Source organism: Xyrauchen texanus, chromosome 25, assembly GCF_025860055.1.
Source record: "Xyrauchen texanus isolate HMW12.3.18 chromosome 25, RBS_HiC_50CHRs, whole genome shotgun sequence".
Lineage (NCBI taxonomy): Eukaryota > Metazoa > Chordata > Actinopteri > Cypriniformes > Catostomidae > Xyrauchen > Xyrauchen texanus.
Window position 1 is genome coordinate 28,267,175 of NC_068300.1, and position 16,849 is coordinate 28,284,023.

The 16,849-nt window shown below is 36.1% G+C and overlaps 1 protein-coding gene across 1 annotated transcript in view; it reads right to left on the minus strand.

The window, feature by feature from the left end:
- LOC127619317 (zinc finger protein PLAGL2-like) overlaps window positions 1–5,763 on the minus strand; it is a 57,009-nt gene extending 51,246 nt beyond the window's left edge. Inside the window, exon 1 of the mRNA XM_052092193.1 lies at window positions 5,615–5,763. The gene's annotated coding sequence lies outside the window, so the exon portion shown is untranslated. The remainder of the gene's footprint in view (window positions 1–5,614) is intronic.
- Between the last annotated feature and the right edge of the window lie 11,086 nt (window positions 5,764–16,849).

The following is a 16,849-nucleotide window of genomic DNA, read 5'->3' on the forward strand; positions in this document are numbered from 1 at the left end:
TTGTTCCAAGTGAAAATATTTTTTAATCTTTAATACTATTTTTTACACTCGATTCTTTATAATCATCCCTCAGACTGTGTATACATGATCATACTGTCAGTCAACTTGTCCAGCAGGTGAACTGAAACAGTTTAAGAGAAAAAATTGCGTAACAAAAAATTTTAATAGTCGTTTGATCGAATTTTTAAATGTGATCATATGAAACTCTAATCATGCGGGAGAGGAGCACTTCAGTTCGAGTGCATGATAGAGGAGAGAAAATAAACACTTATTATACAAAATATAAAATAGGTAAAAACAGAAACAGTGTCTTTGTGAAATAAAGTGGAACTGGTGTTCTGCTGGAGCAAAACTTGCATGTCAGAGTGTCTAAAAAGGAAACACCCTTGCGTTATATCTTTAATGCATCCTTTATTTAAGTTTAAGTTGGATCGAAGTGAATAAAAAGTTGAAAGATGGTAGTCTTAGCACATTATACACTGCAACAAAATACGTTTTTTTTTTTGCCTTGTTTTGCTGTATAAACATCTATAGCTCCTTTAAAACAAGGTACATTTACTTGATGAGCTATACTGCAGAAGATAATACATTTGTTTTCAGAGAATGTTCAATATAATCTTGAATATACAGCATGTATATTTAGTCTTAACTGCACTCACAGAAGTATAAACAAGTGAAGAAAAAACACTTATGTATAAAATATATATTCTCTGAAAGCAAGTCTATATTAAACGTTGCTTCTCAGGTAAATGCATCTTGTTTTAAGGATTCATAGACATTTTTAAATGGAAAACAAGACAAAAACACTTGATATCAATAGTATTTTTTTATAGATTTTTTTGCTGTGAATTTCTTGTATTAAACTTAATCAAATTCCTCAAGTTTTTTTTCTGAAATTCAGTGAAGGTCATTAGAGATATTCCTGAAAGATACTTTCATCCTCTTTTTATTACTATTTTTAGTAAGCACATATTTAATACAACCTCTTAACTCGAGGCACAAGCTGAATTGTAGATTAAGCGCTAATGACTATTCATTGCAGCAAACGCCTGAATAGTCAAATAATCATTCTAATAATCGTTAGATTAGTCGATTATCAAAATAATCATTAGTTCCAGCCCTACTCATGTATAGTGGCGCTATGCATTTCAAACATCTTGCGTCCTCTTACTATTTAAAGACACTGCAAACTGCATGTGCGGTCAGAATGTGTGCTAGCAGAAAAAAAACATGTTCTTTTCTTGTGCATGTGAACGAACGCTTGGTTGCAGAGTGTGGCATGTGTAGCCACTTTTATCTGTTTTGTAATACTGTCGGACCACGAGTGTGTATATACGGTTTGTACTATTTATATTTAGGTTTCTATTTGTGTTTTCTGCTACTTTTTGTTCTGCTCACTAGTTGAATATGTTTTGCTCTTTGAGCTTGTATTTGAGATTTTAACGTGTGATTCATGATTCTGAAAATGATTTTGCACTTTTAATATTTAGTTCAGATCCTTATCTCATTATTTAGTTAGTAACATTTTATTCAGATTAGCTGTTAGTTCATGTTAATGAAATTATTACCAAAGGATGAATCGTATTAAATTAATTGTTAAAAATGTTTAAGGACAGTGTGAAATGTCCATGTCTGACAGTGCAGGAAATAACTTACTTAAGTTGTTTATGACTAAGAAACTATAATGAACAATTTGATATATTTCCAATCCAATCTACTTCATAATGGGTTTCTGATCATGTTTATTTTTATTGAACATCTTTAACTAGCTCAAAGATTTGTGATGGTAACACAAACTTTCTTTTTGTTTCTCTGTTGACACATTCATAAAACTGTGACTATTGTTTATAAATGTACCATATTTGCTCTCTACTCTGAGCGAGATAAAGCGAGAAAGCAAATGACTTTAACAAATACAAAACGGTTACATTAACTGTAAAAGCTTTCAAAAAATATTTGGTGGTAATTACCACATAAAAAGCACAAATGAATATCTTTAATAGACGTTAAACATGCAACATTGTCAATTTGGTATATTTGATTAAATGATTCTTATGCATCACTAAAAACATCATATCTTTAACTAAATTATTTAAAAGACTACAATAGCTAAATGTTGCTTCAGACATGGGAGGTTGTGAAGAAGTGTTGAAATACTTTTTTTATATAAACTGTATATAATTTTATTTCTACAGTCGTAGAGGTCGTTTTTCTGACAGTTGTCATGTATCATTCTCTGATAAGAATCAGATTTGCTGTTGAGACCTGTTTAGTTATACTGACCTCGTGAACTTGGCCTGATTTTATCTCTCTCTTTCTCTCCTTCCTCTTTTCTCCCATCCTGACTGAACAGCGTTCATAAAACACTGAACTACCCAAAATAATATTTCCTAGTGCCCATTTCGGACGTAGATTTAAACGCACCGCATACACATACATATACGCTCATGCATGCAAATACAAGCATCCTCACAGGCAGTGCCACCAACACAAACAATGTTTACATTCTGATGCTGAACAAACCACCTGTAAAATGTCCGTAATCTGAATGCTAAAAGACTGTAAAAATGCTACAGTAAAAAAACTTTAATTGGTTATCGGTTAGATACCTTAGAATATATGGTAAAAATTTAAAATATTGTAAAAAGACAATACAATTAGTTTTACACTATGTTGTAAAAACTTGATGTAAAAAGTTTGATTTTCCCATATAATTCACTGAAAACATTTATACTATGTTTAACAAGAGAGTACATGGAAATTATTGTTAAAATTACAGTAAAAGCAATAATCATGCGTTCCCAGAATTCCCTGCATGACCCATCGCATTTCATTATACTTTATGGGAATAGTTATGTTTCTTCTTATGATTAATATCAGTTATATACTCAGTTATACATAGTGTTATATTGATGTAGTTTAGTTAATGTTTATTGTGATATTTTAATTTCACATGTGTTACCCTGATGGTGTTTAGTGTTTGTGTGAATGACACTCAGCACTGTCTCTACATGTTTATTGGTCTTTGCTTCTGGAAGAGACACTATTGATGAACTTCATGTCATCATGTGCCCTTGTGTAATTACTACGGTGATTAACAATATATTATAAAGTGAAAAGTAGATTTTTGCAGTGTCAGAAGGTTAAGATATCAAGTTCATCATTTAATAATATAAATGACAGTAATGCACCGTAAAATATACAGGCATCAAACTAACATCCCATAAAGCCAGAAATGTAGTTACCGTATTTTTTACAGCGATATTAATGCAACTCAGGCACAGCATATTCACTTTTCTCCCCTCACTGCTATAAGCGGAGGATATGAGGACTCAGATGAGGGCTGATCCCCATTCTTCACTGGGTATTAAGAAGCGTTTGTGCTCTCCAAAGCCTGTCCTACCTATTAACCCTTCTGATGTGCTTTCTCATGATAATCAGCCTGTTACCCCACCGAGGAGCATGGAATTGTGGGAGGTTTTTAGAGGACATGCACATGCTCTGTCTCTCTCTCTTTCCCTAACTCAAGCATGTAAGCTGCCTTTTAAAGAACACATGAACAGAGGTACGAAAACGGCCAAAACCTTTGGTTATTTTAAACTCCCCACAAAGCTTTAAACCTTGCTGCCATATTCCATGCACAATACAGTCAAAACAAACAACACACATGGCAAAGCCATCTTAAAAGACTGGACTACCAAAATTAGCTATGGGAAACCAATTAAGCACACAAACCATGTTTCAAAATAATAATAAATTGAGATAAAACAAGAACCAGAACGATTGCCCCTCTCTGAGTTTGAAGAAATTCAAGTGGTCATTTCCCACCTACAATTCAGTAGTTTATAAACACACTTTGACATATAAGAACACTTAACAGGTTCCTCAACTGAAATGAGCTTTTCTCAACCAAACCCTTGCGAAAAGCCTATACAAGCCAAAGAAGCCCCTTATCAGAGCTAATGCTGAAAACGAAACAGCTACAAACACAACTATATGCGTTTCAACATGCAAGAAACGGCAATGTCAATAACAAAAGCACTGTCTCGTGACAATCTCACTTCCATTTCCTTATTATGTAGTTCGAGGCAGTGGAAGTAAAGGGGCCTTGATGAGCCAAACATGAAGAGCTCATTTCAACATGTTCTTTATAAATCACTGTTATAAAGCCCTCTGTAAGCAACCTTCATAGCATGAACAAGACAAAAAGTGAGAATGTTTTCAGCACACAACCCAGCAAAAGAAGATTATGAGCAAGCAAGTGCAAGTCATATAAAGATGCGAACAAATGAAAAGCTTTGACTCTATTACACTGCTTCATGACTGCATGTCGCACAGCTGCAGGTGTTTGGGCATGCGGCTCTGGTGTCGCATTTGTATGATGTTCACTGATTGTCACAATATTGATTTTGCACATACATGTCTCTCATTGAGTTTATAAGGGAATTCAAATGAACTTTTAATGATGATTTACGTCCCTCAAAGCATGTCGGTCATCTCTCTGATCTATTCGACATTATAGTCGGACAGATCTGCACTTCAAGCATGAAATTCATTGATGCCTCGCTGATTACTGAAAATACACAATGTGTTTAACATATGTAGTCTAAAAAGATTAGTTCTTAAAAATATGATAAGTGTGTTCAATATAAAATCCACAAGTCTTCTATAATAACCAAGTTGTAAATGGTTAGTAACATAAGGTAGGCTACTCTCCTGCCTCAGAGGTACACCATACCTCAACTGCTTGACACACTTGTTTGTTAAGTACCTCTTGATAGTAACATACACACAAACTGTGTCTTTCACAGAAGAAGGGAAAAGATACAAAAGTCACAATCCGCCTAGGAACATCCGATCAGTGGCAAACAAATGACGAGCACAAGATAAGCCATTGCAGCATGCATGGGGGGAAATATTTATATTTAGTGCCCAGGGTGATTTTCTCATATCAAGCAGTGAATTAGACATTCATTTGAGAAACGGAACCAACCAAACAAACAAACAAACAAACGCATTTGCGTCCTATAAACTAATCATGTTTCAAACTCAACAGGGACGTTCCTTCAACTAGTGTTTGTCCCTGGCACAGCACATGCATATGTTCCCCGTGAACCATAAATATTCAGAAATTACCTAAAATTCAACAATACACTCTAAAGCGACGCTGAACATCAATCGGCACAGCAGAGTCGATGATCGACCAAATGCAGTTTGTTTACTAGCTGATAGATTTGCAGGCGCGGTGTATTTATCGATGAGGTTTCCGAAGAGCGAGCGAACGCGTAATTAAAAATTAAATACCCGAAGCCTTAACACTGATCAGTCAAATACGCCAAAATAAATGACGTCGGCTCGAGAGAAAATAGCGACACTTTTTATCCAACGAAACCCTCTTGTACAATCTTCCTTATTGATCACCAGGGTTTTAGGTTGTATTAGTTATCGGGATCTGGTTATTAAAAAAAAAAAAGCATGCACACATCAGAACGTGCAGCTACATTATGAGGACTTGCGGGGGGAAAAACGAGTAGTTGCCCACCAAAAACTTTCCAGCAGTCAATTTCACAAGGAACCCCCGTACCATTCCAGCAACGACTGAGCGCAAACCTACCGTGGGAGCCCCAACACCACCGTCCCCGGTCTGTTTCCTCTTGATCTGTTGTTTTACTATTTTTTCCCAATTTTTTCTCTAATTTTTCTTTTTTCGGGGCCTGAGTGTCTCGCGCTCCTCAGGCTGCAGCAGCAGAGTTATGGGGCGCGCGAGCATTGTGGGAGTGTGACGTCAGGCCACTTTCACAAACTTTTTACAGTGGCTGGTAAACTGTTGTGTGTGTGTGTTGTGTTTTTTTTTTTTTTTTTTGGGGGGGGGGGGGGGGGGTGTAATTTACACAACGGTATGATTAATAATGGGTACCGGCAGGGCTGATGGATAGGCTATCGAAAGCAAGCGATTCAAACAGCCGATTGGGTTTTGAAATAATTCAATGCAGACATGTTTAATGCAAGGTGACTAAGTCAAGAAGTAAACTCTCTCCCTGCTCTTTAACTTTTGAGGCATGACACGGCGCTGTTTCGTGATGTTTGCTAAATCATATCTAGACTGTTTTGAAAAAATCTATTTAAGAAATTATTTCAACATTTTCAAAGTTCACTGTGATTAAGGAATGCATTGATTGGATTGGCATGATAGATGGTCAAAGGTGTGCATGAGCGATGTGTAGTTTTAAATGTAAAGTATATTTCTAAACAAGTATTCATTTTACTAATGGGCGTTTTTCTCGTTAAGTGCAATCATGCTTGTAGGGCTGTGCAAAAAATAACGCTCTCGATTGATATCCGTCTTGTTTACAATGTAATAATTTTTTTTTTTTTCAAAATAGATGATTTTTTTTTTTAACTAAAATGCAGTTCGATTTGAACTATAAATCAATTGGAAATAAACAGCCTCTGATCAGGGGGGATCACTTCCAGGGCATACCAGCCCGTTTCCTCACCACACCAACCCCCTCCAACCAGCGGATGGATGTGTGTGTGTGTGTGTGTGTGTGTGTGTGTGTGTGTGTGTGTGTGTGTGTGTGTGTGTGTGTGTGTGTGTGTGTGTGCGGGTTCAATAAGCCTCTCGGCATGCTCAGTGCTAAGGGGCGAAACATAAAAAGTTTTTATGTTAAAAAAGTAAGAAAGAAAGACAAAGACAAATGGAACAACCCCAGGGATCCCTCCTGCCACCTCAGTGAAATTAAATGTTTCAGAGAGGTTTCGGGACTCTTTTAATAATAAGGAAATGATTGAATTTGTTGCGATAATTGCTACAAATAGATCTAGATACAAATTCATCGTTAGGAGTGAACGCAGGTAGTTTTGAAACGGAATTGTTGCTGGTTTCTTGTGTTGGAGGGGAAGTTCATGAGAGCGTTTGGATGACTGAATGTCCGGAAGAAATATTTAAACCAATTACAAAAAAAAGATTTTTCTATTTACTGTCGTATTGTTTTTGTTTATTATAATTTTTAAATTCTCATTTAGCTTTCACATTAATAAATACTGTACGTTATTCTTCGATAAGGGAAAAAAACATTTAAATATTTGAAAGCATTGTGTTTTTCTGGGGATAAATCAATAAAATAAACTAAGAAGTTGCTTGAACGATTTTTTTTTTCGTTAGAACATTCTTCCTAGTTGTTTGTGTTAGGAGAAGAAAATAAACAAATCACTGGATTTCAATAACTCATTAAATAAATAGCGTTCCAAAACATCATTTATAAACAGTACAGATCACGTGGAACATTTTGTATTTCACATGAAATTTATACTAATAGGATTGAAAGATGTAAAAGACGTTAGAAAGAAACATGAAAAGAGAAAGCCAAATTACTACTCAGTGTGGTATAAGATGATTAAAGGTTGGGAAATGAGGCTTTTACAATAATAAAAAAAAACTATAAATATAAAGTTAACCAAAACCAATCATTAATCAAATGACAAGAATTGAAAAAGCGAAGAATATAACTGATTGCACGTTTTGTTTTTTAATTCCTAAAAGGTTAAACGTGTTTTTGCTCAGCAAGTTGAAGATGGTTGTGTTGTAATAGCTATCAATCATATTTTAAGAAGAAAATAATTTAAACAGCAAGAACAATAATAAGTACAGTTATTAATTTTGAAAGACAAATGCATTTATTGGTTATTATTTAGCTAAATAATTTCAATAAACCATTATAGGCATATTTTTCTTAAACTGACTCTTTGTTGAAAACAATTATTTAAACATTCTCTGGAAGTTTTTTGAAAGAATGTGATGAACTGAATAGAGGTTTTTATTCTTTTTATACTGTTCTGTTACAGCAGGTTCAGATCAGAAGTGCACTGGAATAGCAGAATATGTTTGTATTTTTCTTAATTCTTTGTAGAAATGTTCAAAACAATACAAACTGATAACACAGGATTGATGTAATCAGTAATCTGTACTGTGGTATTTAAAATAAAAATGTATAACGATATGTAATGTCACCCCATTGTTCAGATATGCTTATTGTTTACAAGCATATTCAATGTTCAAGTCAGTATCTATATTACCTGAAATAGACTGATTTTACAGGCAATTGTAGAATATTTGAAGACTTCCCTAAATAGTTGCTAGAAAAAAAAGTACTGTACAACTGATCTCAGTTCAGTGATCTAAGGAGACTTCTCCAAACACCACAGAGCAGAAAGTGAAGAGAAGCTCAGACAACTTCACCCACAGTAAAGTAAAGGTAAGTGGGTGGTGAGTGAGTTGGGAGCAGCAGTAGTTTATCTAAACGAAATAATTGAAATGCCTAGTAATATCTCGTAAAAAACAGCTACCAGTTTAACAGAAAACCAATCAAACCCTTAACAAATTTACCCTTCAAAATCTACAGTACAACTAGCATGGTCCTCTACTATGTCATATTAAAGCAGTGATACTAAGAGGTGTTTCTCTTCATCTCAATGAAGGGAAAAGTGCTGTGGAAGTGCCTGTGACTTCCTTTTAAAGTTCAGGGAAACAGAAGACAATGTAATAACACTCATAAATGATGTATTAAATGAAGCAATGCTGTGTAAAGCATTTTAGCTATAAATAGTTTTAAATAAATAAGATGTCGTGTTTATTCGTATAGTGCTTTTCACATTGTTTCAAAGCAGCTATATATAATACATGTTGTAAAGTTCCCAGTAAACATGCTTTTCATTGGAATTAATCATGTCTTGATGTTTTGTCTGTAAGCCCTCAGTGAGCAAGCCAAAGGCGACTGTGGAAAGGAACAAAAAATCTGCCTGTTAGTGGGCAAAAAATATATAGGAGCATTTGGTCTTTAGAAAAGTTGTGTATCCTAAACAGTTCTTTGGAATAACAAGTAACTCAAAAATCAAATCTCAAAAATTGTGGTATGGTGAACCCTTCATAACTTATGTCGCTACAATGTAATTACATGATACCACATCAGTTTTAAAAGTTGAAGTTTAAACACACTAAATAAATAAGCCAAATGGAGAACATGACCCAACTTGATTGAGTCCAGAAGAGCGTCGTTCAAAAATCAAAGAGGTCATTTAATATGAGAAGCAAACCTACACATGTTGCCTCTGTTCATCAAGATCCCACACATTTTGGTCAGATTGTTTTGCCTACTTTCTCTTTTAATTCTAAATCAAGCCCAAACAAAGACTGTGCACCCGTTTAAAAGGAAGCGCTATTTCCAAGTTCCAGCTGAGGACTCATTATCTGATTGTTTGTTTATTTATATTTTCCTGGACTTTGCGGCTGGGCTTTATTCAGTTTGAATACAGTGGAGTGGTGGTCTGTCATTTAGATGCTCAAGATCGATTTTAAAGTGCTCTGTGAAACGCCACACACCACATTGCCGGCCCAGTAAAACCTCTCCCCTCTCCACCTCAAAAGTTCTTGTTAAAAAACCTATTATGGGGAATAACGGGAGAGTGAGTTTCAAAGCAAAGTCAGCTCTCCGTTCCATCTCGACCAGCTCCTAATTGCTCTCTGATTAACCATGGGACTCACAAAGCCAATATTTGCCTCTTTATTTGAATGCCATGATGACAGGAACCAGAAAGGAGGAAACACACATGCAGCCTAAAATAAGCCCGGCAGAGGGTTGTTGAAGGGCATTGGCAGAACATCTGTGGATGTTTATGAGTAAGTAGCCAGTAGTCAAATTTCCAACAGGTTTGGGTGTCATCCTAATTTCTCCTGTACTCCCTCTTTGTCTTATGTCTCTGTCCACTATGCCGCTAGCAAATAAAAAAAAACACATTCTCTCAGAGGAGCTTGCCATCTTTTTAAAAAGTCATCGAAGCCATGCAAAACAAGCCATTGATGATAACAACAATGGCAATTAAGCAGGGGGTGATTTGTACACATCTGGAGTGGATTTCCTCACCAGAACAGTCCCTGGCGCTCAAAATCAGCTCTTTGGCTCCTTTCTTCCCCCTTCCACATGGTTGAACTGGGGACTTTAGGGCATGTTTTTTTGTGTATGTGTGTGTGTTTGGTTAAAAGCACATGGTTGAAATTGTAGAAGCCACTGCGTATTGGGTGATGCCAATATTCTACACATGTCATCATCATGTTAAGTCAATTAGATCTATACTTTGCAAGGGGTCTTTCTGTTGCTTTCCTGGGGGACATGTGAATTGTTTACAAGTTAGCCAAGCCTCTTTGTGGAGTGTTGGTGTCTGGGCATATTTTTATTTTGATATAGTGTTGATGTCATCTTTGTTCAATGACCACACCTTAACCCGTCAGACTTGGGCTGTTTGATTCTAGAAATTTTGGAATCAACTCTGATTCTGATTCCAGGTTTTCGTAACTGATGGAATCAATTCCAAGAGTCGATTCTAGACCCCTTTTATCAGTTATTAAAGAAAGAGTTCTTCCAAAAATAATAATTCTCTCATCATTTACTCACCCTGATGTCTCAAAAAAGTATGACTTTCTTTCTTCTGTGGAACACAATCAAAGATATTTTGATGGAGATATAATGTGAAATTATGCATACAATGTAAGTCAATGAGTTCCAATGCTTTCAAGCTCCAAAAAAGACATAAAAGCAGTATAAAGGTAATTCATATAACTCAAGTAGTTTAATCCAAATCTTATGAAGCAATACGATCGGTTTTGTATCGGAACAAATAAAAAATATAACTCTTTTTTCACAATAAATCTTGACATCTGCACTGAAAATTCTAATAAGTTAATTGCATTCATTTGATTGAGTAAACTCGTTCCCTCAATTCCATTGAGTAATGGGGTCTCCCAAAACTTGATAATTTCAGTTCAATTAACTTTGCGTTAAAGTACAGTGAACTTAACTATTTAATTCACAACTATTTAAGTTGAGTTATCTACCGTGATGCAAGTAGACTTAACTCAGATTTGCTATACAAATATTGATGTTTCTACTGTTGTTAATCATTTTAATTAAATTGATACCATTTTAGATCACAATATCACAGCTCAAGTAAATATGATAACTGATTATAGGTCAGACATTAAATAAACTTAATTATCAAGAGAAATGCATATGTAATGGTAGCACGCTGGTATGTTATAGCTGTGCAGTGTATATACCTCACTCTCCTGGTCTTAAGAGACACACTAGTGACCTAGGCTAGAGGCCATGGCTTTTATAACCTCCTTGCTAGTGTGTCCGACTCCCATTGCCGGGGATCGCTGATGTGAATTCCGCTTAGGGTGGGTCAAGTAGGACCGGGGACACTGGTGCCGTGACCAGGATGGGAGGGAGGTTTAGGGGGGTGAGTGTAACGTAGCCAGCTGGTATGTGATATCTGTGCAGCGTGTAAACCTCATTCTCCTGGCTTTAAGAGTCCCACTAGTGACCGAGGCTAGAGGCCATGGCTTTTATAGCCTCCTTGCTAGCGCATCCGATTCTCATGCCGGGAACACCTGTTCGAATCACTCTCTGGGCGGGTCAAGTAGGACCAGTACACATACCTACACTTCAGCTGCACATGCACAAGGAGAACAGGGTCCAACTTGGCCAAAGCAGACACAGATCACCCTAATGGTGACATCACACGAAACAACTATTTGCAACAAAAACATAAATAATACAACAATATATACATTCTTAATAACAGCTATTTAAATGCCCCCATAACTTCCCTCTGACCAAGGAAACATAATTAAATAATTTAAGCAACTTAAGCATTGTGGGTATTCCCCATAGCCTACATTTTGTATTCAATAGTATGACTTATTACACTTAAAATCTTAAGTCTATGGATTAGATAAATAAGTTCAATGAACTTTTGAATTATGAGCCCAAAACATAACATTTCAAGTAATACTTAATTAAGACAACTTGGTATTTGCAGTAATGACAATTTTAGGGATTTTAGTGTGCAGTTTTCTAGGTCGAGATCATGATTTGAAGCTCGATTAATCCTCACGCTTGATGCGTGCACAAAGCATGCATATTGGAGAGTGCAGAGGAGAGCATCAACGTCAAAATTTCAAAGAACAACAATATAACAGGCAGCAGTGTATCACTTTAGTGTGTCCATCAATCAGAACATGTGAAAATTCAATACATTGTTTTATATATGAGGTCTCTAAGACTGCAAACATGAGAAATGTTACACTTACCATATAGTTAAGCATTTTATCATGATTCACAATTTGTTAATAATGAGTACTCATGTGATTAACCTGATCCTTGAATGTTAAATGTGTGTTCTTTAAGCTAACAAATAGACCCCAAACAGCATTTTGTGCATTATGATCCGGGCCAGTGCCATGGGGCCCTTGACTACAAGGGGTCTGCAAGGTATGGTAGCCCATCAACTTTGAAAACAAATGTTTATATAAGCTTGAATATGTGGTCCCCCAGCTGTCAGCTTATACATGGCCCCCTCTATAGGGTCCTGTGACTATGAGGGCCACCAAACCGCTTATAGGGACTTTTGCAAGAAAATTGGACCTGGGCCAATTACTATTTATAATCCCCCATCAAACAGAATATAAGAATTTCCATATAGAAAGCCATCAGCAATTCAGCCATCCTTTACATTTCTTTATTTGTACCATGTTCTCTGTTAATATTTTGGACTATCCTTTCCTTACATACTCTATCCTATCATCCCCTACATCTATGTATGAGTCTCTTCCCAGTGATATACAGGAAATAATTCAAGCCCAAAAGTAAAAGCAACAGCCTGCAGTATCAGCTGTGAGTCTGTCAGTCCAGTCGCTCTGTTTGTGTCTGATAAGAGACTTGGGTGGACCCAGCAATGTTCTGCACAGGCACATAGGACTCTCCATGCACTTTGCGATAACGTGACATTCTAAGATGATTCTAATCCTGTCTTTCCTGAAGTGATGTGTGCATATGATGCAACATGATCACACAGGAAGTCAAGAGTTGCAAGAGTTCCAGTACCTTAGTCATCACTAGCACATCTCTGAACACATTTAGTGTGATATTATGAACAGAAAGGGATGGCCAATTCACATTTCAATATGAATTAATTGTTTCAAACCTAGATGATTTTCTTTCATCCATAGAACACAAAAGGAGATAGAATTGCTAGGCAGAATGTTGGGGCCTGAAAGCCTCATTCTCTATTCACTGTTATTGTATGGTAAAAATAAGTGATAAGTGAAAGTTTCACTAGAGAAAGAAAGTCTTCTGGGTTTAACATGAGAGTGAGTAAATTATGACAGAATTTGGATTTTTGGGTGAAATATCCTGTTAAACTGTCTTTACTGTGTAAGTTCACATTAAGAGGAAACATTTGTTCTCTGAGTTGCTGTTCCCCTCTCTCATCGTAAAAGCTAAGTGATTTCTGTGCATGAGCGCACAATGAGAACCGATTGTTTTAACCTTGATCTTGTGGCCTTTGAAGGTCTGATTCGCTTCCTTACCTGAAGGAAGTTTCAGAACTTTGCCGTTAGAGAGTGAGAGCCGAATCTCCCTCGCTTTGTTATCATCACAGTCATCTCTAACAATGAAAAACAGTGTCTGGTGTGTGTATGCAAGCACATACGAACATTTCAATGGATGGGGGATGGGCCAGGTCATTAGAGAGCAGGGATAAAGAGAAGGCAGTAGACACAGGAAAGAGAGACACATTGATGACAGAGATCAGGAGGAAATGATGAGAGATATAACAAGTGAATGGAGACACTGTGGTCTTAACTGCTTGCCCAGTAAATGCTCATTGGTCATTCAGCAATGGCAATATATTGACTAGACCCATTACAGTTGAGAATTATCATAATTCTGCAAAGTCACTATGCCAAACCTTAAAATAATAGTCTTCAGACTGTGATCCGTATAGGGAAATCAAGACAATTTAGATGGTCTGATAATTGACTAAATCAGCCAACGGTGAATTAATCAACTGATTTATCAACTCATAACAATGAACTTGTATGGAAGTATTAGGTCCAACTTCTTAGCTAGCAAACAGTTGGCTTATTTAGGTTCATGGGATAAAAGTAGCAGTGTAATTGCTTTAAGTTAAATAATAACCAATGTAACGCTTTAGCAACAATTGAGGCTTTTGTGTTATTCCATGACAAATCAATCAAATTTTAAAAACTTCCCTGGCTGAAAGTTTTGATTTGTTAATAGGCCTACTTTTTCTAAAGAAAGATAAACAGAAATGATGATGAAAGCCAAAAGAGTAAATGCAATGGATCAATATTTAATGAGTAATCCATTATTTTGTAGAGGGTGGTCAAAATGACATTTTTCACCTATGATTTTGGAGCAAAGTTAAATGTAAAAAAAAAACATAAACTTAAGAAAGTGGCAGCATCATTGTTTTATTCTCACACAGAGATTGGTAGGTATTTCAGCACCCGTTGTTGCATTGTATGCCAATGGTGTGAATCCAAAAAAGAAAACCCTTTTATTGGTGTTGGAGTGGCTAATTCCATAAGTATATCTAAATCTCCTTTTAGAAATCAGAAAAAAACATTCTTCTTTGTATCTTCATTTTTATAAGGTAAAGTAATTTTGATTCATTGAGTTGTTTCTAAGCGAATAACATTTTTGGCCTGGCCCACAATTTGGCTCCCCTCTACAAAATAATGCATTACTCAGTAAATATTAATCCATGGCATCGTCATTTCTGTTTATCTTTCATCTTTCAGTAAAAACAACATTTGAGCTGGGGACCTCTGGTTGAGTTGACATGGAATGACCCTACTGCAAGATATAACGTAAGGGCATTTTAAGGATAATTAAGGGTAATTTGTGGACTAGTTGAGAGTAGGGCACATACTAAAACTTTTTGGTTTTCTCAAATTTTTATAAATGGGCACTCAGGGTTCAAAAAATTTATCTTTTTCATATAAATTTGACACATGACTGGTACAAATATGTGGTCTGGTTTCATGAATACCTTGTATAATTTTGTCATTATCTAGATAGAAGGAAAGAAGTAAAATCTTATATATATATATAAGAGTGGGACGTTGTAACAGGTGAGGAGTACATTATAACATAGCCATATAACAGCTTAAAATCCATCTCTACCAACTGTATATGATCTAATTAAAATTCATAGAAGACAAACGAAAATATTATGTCAATAAAACCCACTTATTAACATTGCCATATAAAATAATACTGCTTATTTTTTTTACACTTAACAGTGAACACAACAAAGCCATAGAACAGGCCAAAAATGAAGCTAGCAAATAGATGAAGACACAACACAAACATACACATAAACAAACTTTATGTTAATTGCACAGTTGACTGCATGGAATTGCATATCATTCGTTATAATAGGGGCACGTTGTAAAACAGTGTTTCTGGGATTTAAACTTGGCTAGTCAATACTGTTGGCTAGCTGAGCAACGATTATGCTAAGCACTAGCTAACAAATTGGAGATTAAAATTATAACAATTTTGCTTTGTTTTAAATAAGCACCTAAATACAAAGATGAAAATGTACTCTTAAATAAACTTTTGGTGATATCTTTCAAGGCTTTTTGAATTTTGGCAAATTTTATATTGATATGGCAATGGTTAAACAAATGTTCAACTAAAGTCCCATCAGACCAGATGGTGTGGAAACTCAAAAGATGTGTGTTACAACTAGCCCCGCATTAGTTTATACCCAACTGTGGGTATTTTGTACCTTTTATGTATGTGGTTGATGTTTTCCCTCAGATTTGGGTGGTTAGGTGGTCCAGAATTTTTGTTTACTGTTAAAGTCATCCTCCCAAGGAAAAGGTTTGAAAATCACTGCCACTAAGATCTAATGCGTTATTGCGCTTAAAAAAGCTAGACGCAACTCAACAAATGTAACATAAGCAGGTGTCTTGAGATGCTTTTTTTAAAAGTTAAAGTTCTTTAAACTCAACAAAGTTGTCAAAGACGTCTGTCTACAGCACGTTTACGTAGAAAAACAACAGAAAAACAGCGTAGACATTCAATATGAACGTCTCCTTAGAACAACCCAGACAAAAAAGAAAGAAGCTAAAGAGAGAGAGAGTTTCTGCCAGCCTGTGATTTGTTTGCTTTTGAAATTCACGATGTTGCGTTAACGATAGCTTGATTAGAAATTATCACAGACTGAGAGTGGCTGGTTGCAGTTTTCAGTTCAGTTGTAAGCATGCCAGTACCAGGTGGATCAGGGAACCCCAATTTATCTGTGACCTCATGTACACATTAGTATGAGTTTACTTACATGATTTACATGGACATAGTGATGGTCCAACACACATACAGTACATACCCACCCAGATCTTAATGAATTAATACATGCCAGGGCCACTTGCTAGCTATGTGAAGTGTGTGTGTGTGTGTGTGTGTGTGTGTGTGTGTGTGTGTGTGTGTGTGTGTGTGTGTGTGTGTGTGTGTGTGTGTGTGTGTGTGTGTGTGTGAATTCCTATGGAGGAGGGAAGGTGGACCATTACCATGTTGCACACACATGTTGCTTTTAATGATGGGTCTGATAAAAGAGTTTTGGATTAAGCATACACTCTGTTTAATCTATGGTATATCACTTTATCATTATTAAAAAAACACCAACACTCTCCAGCTGAGGTTCTTTGGCTAGCATGTAAACAGGAAATGTGGTGTACTCTGAGCTGTGTTATCAAAACAATTTGTTCAAAAACTGAAAATAAAGAAGGCCCGAAAAGCCAAAAAGATCTGGGTGCAACGCAAGCTTTGCTCAGATTACCACCTACAGATTACAAATGCACATTTTGAAAGATTTAGAGCTATGTTATTTCTCTTGAATACAAATCATCAGAGAGGCCAACAACATTTGACATTGTGTGTGCTACATGTGAAATTGTCCGTGGGGGGAAACGTGTACGTTT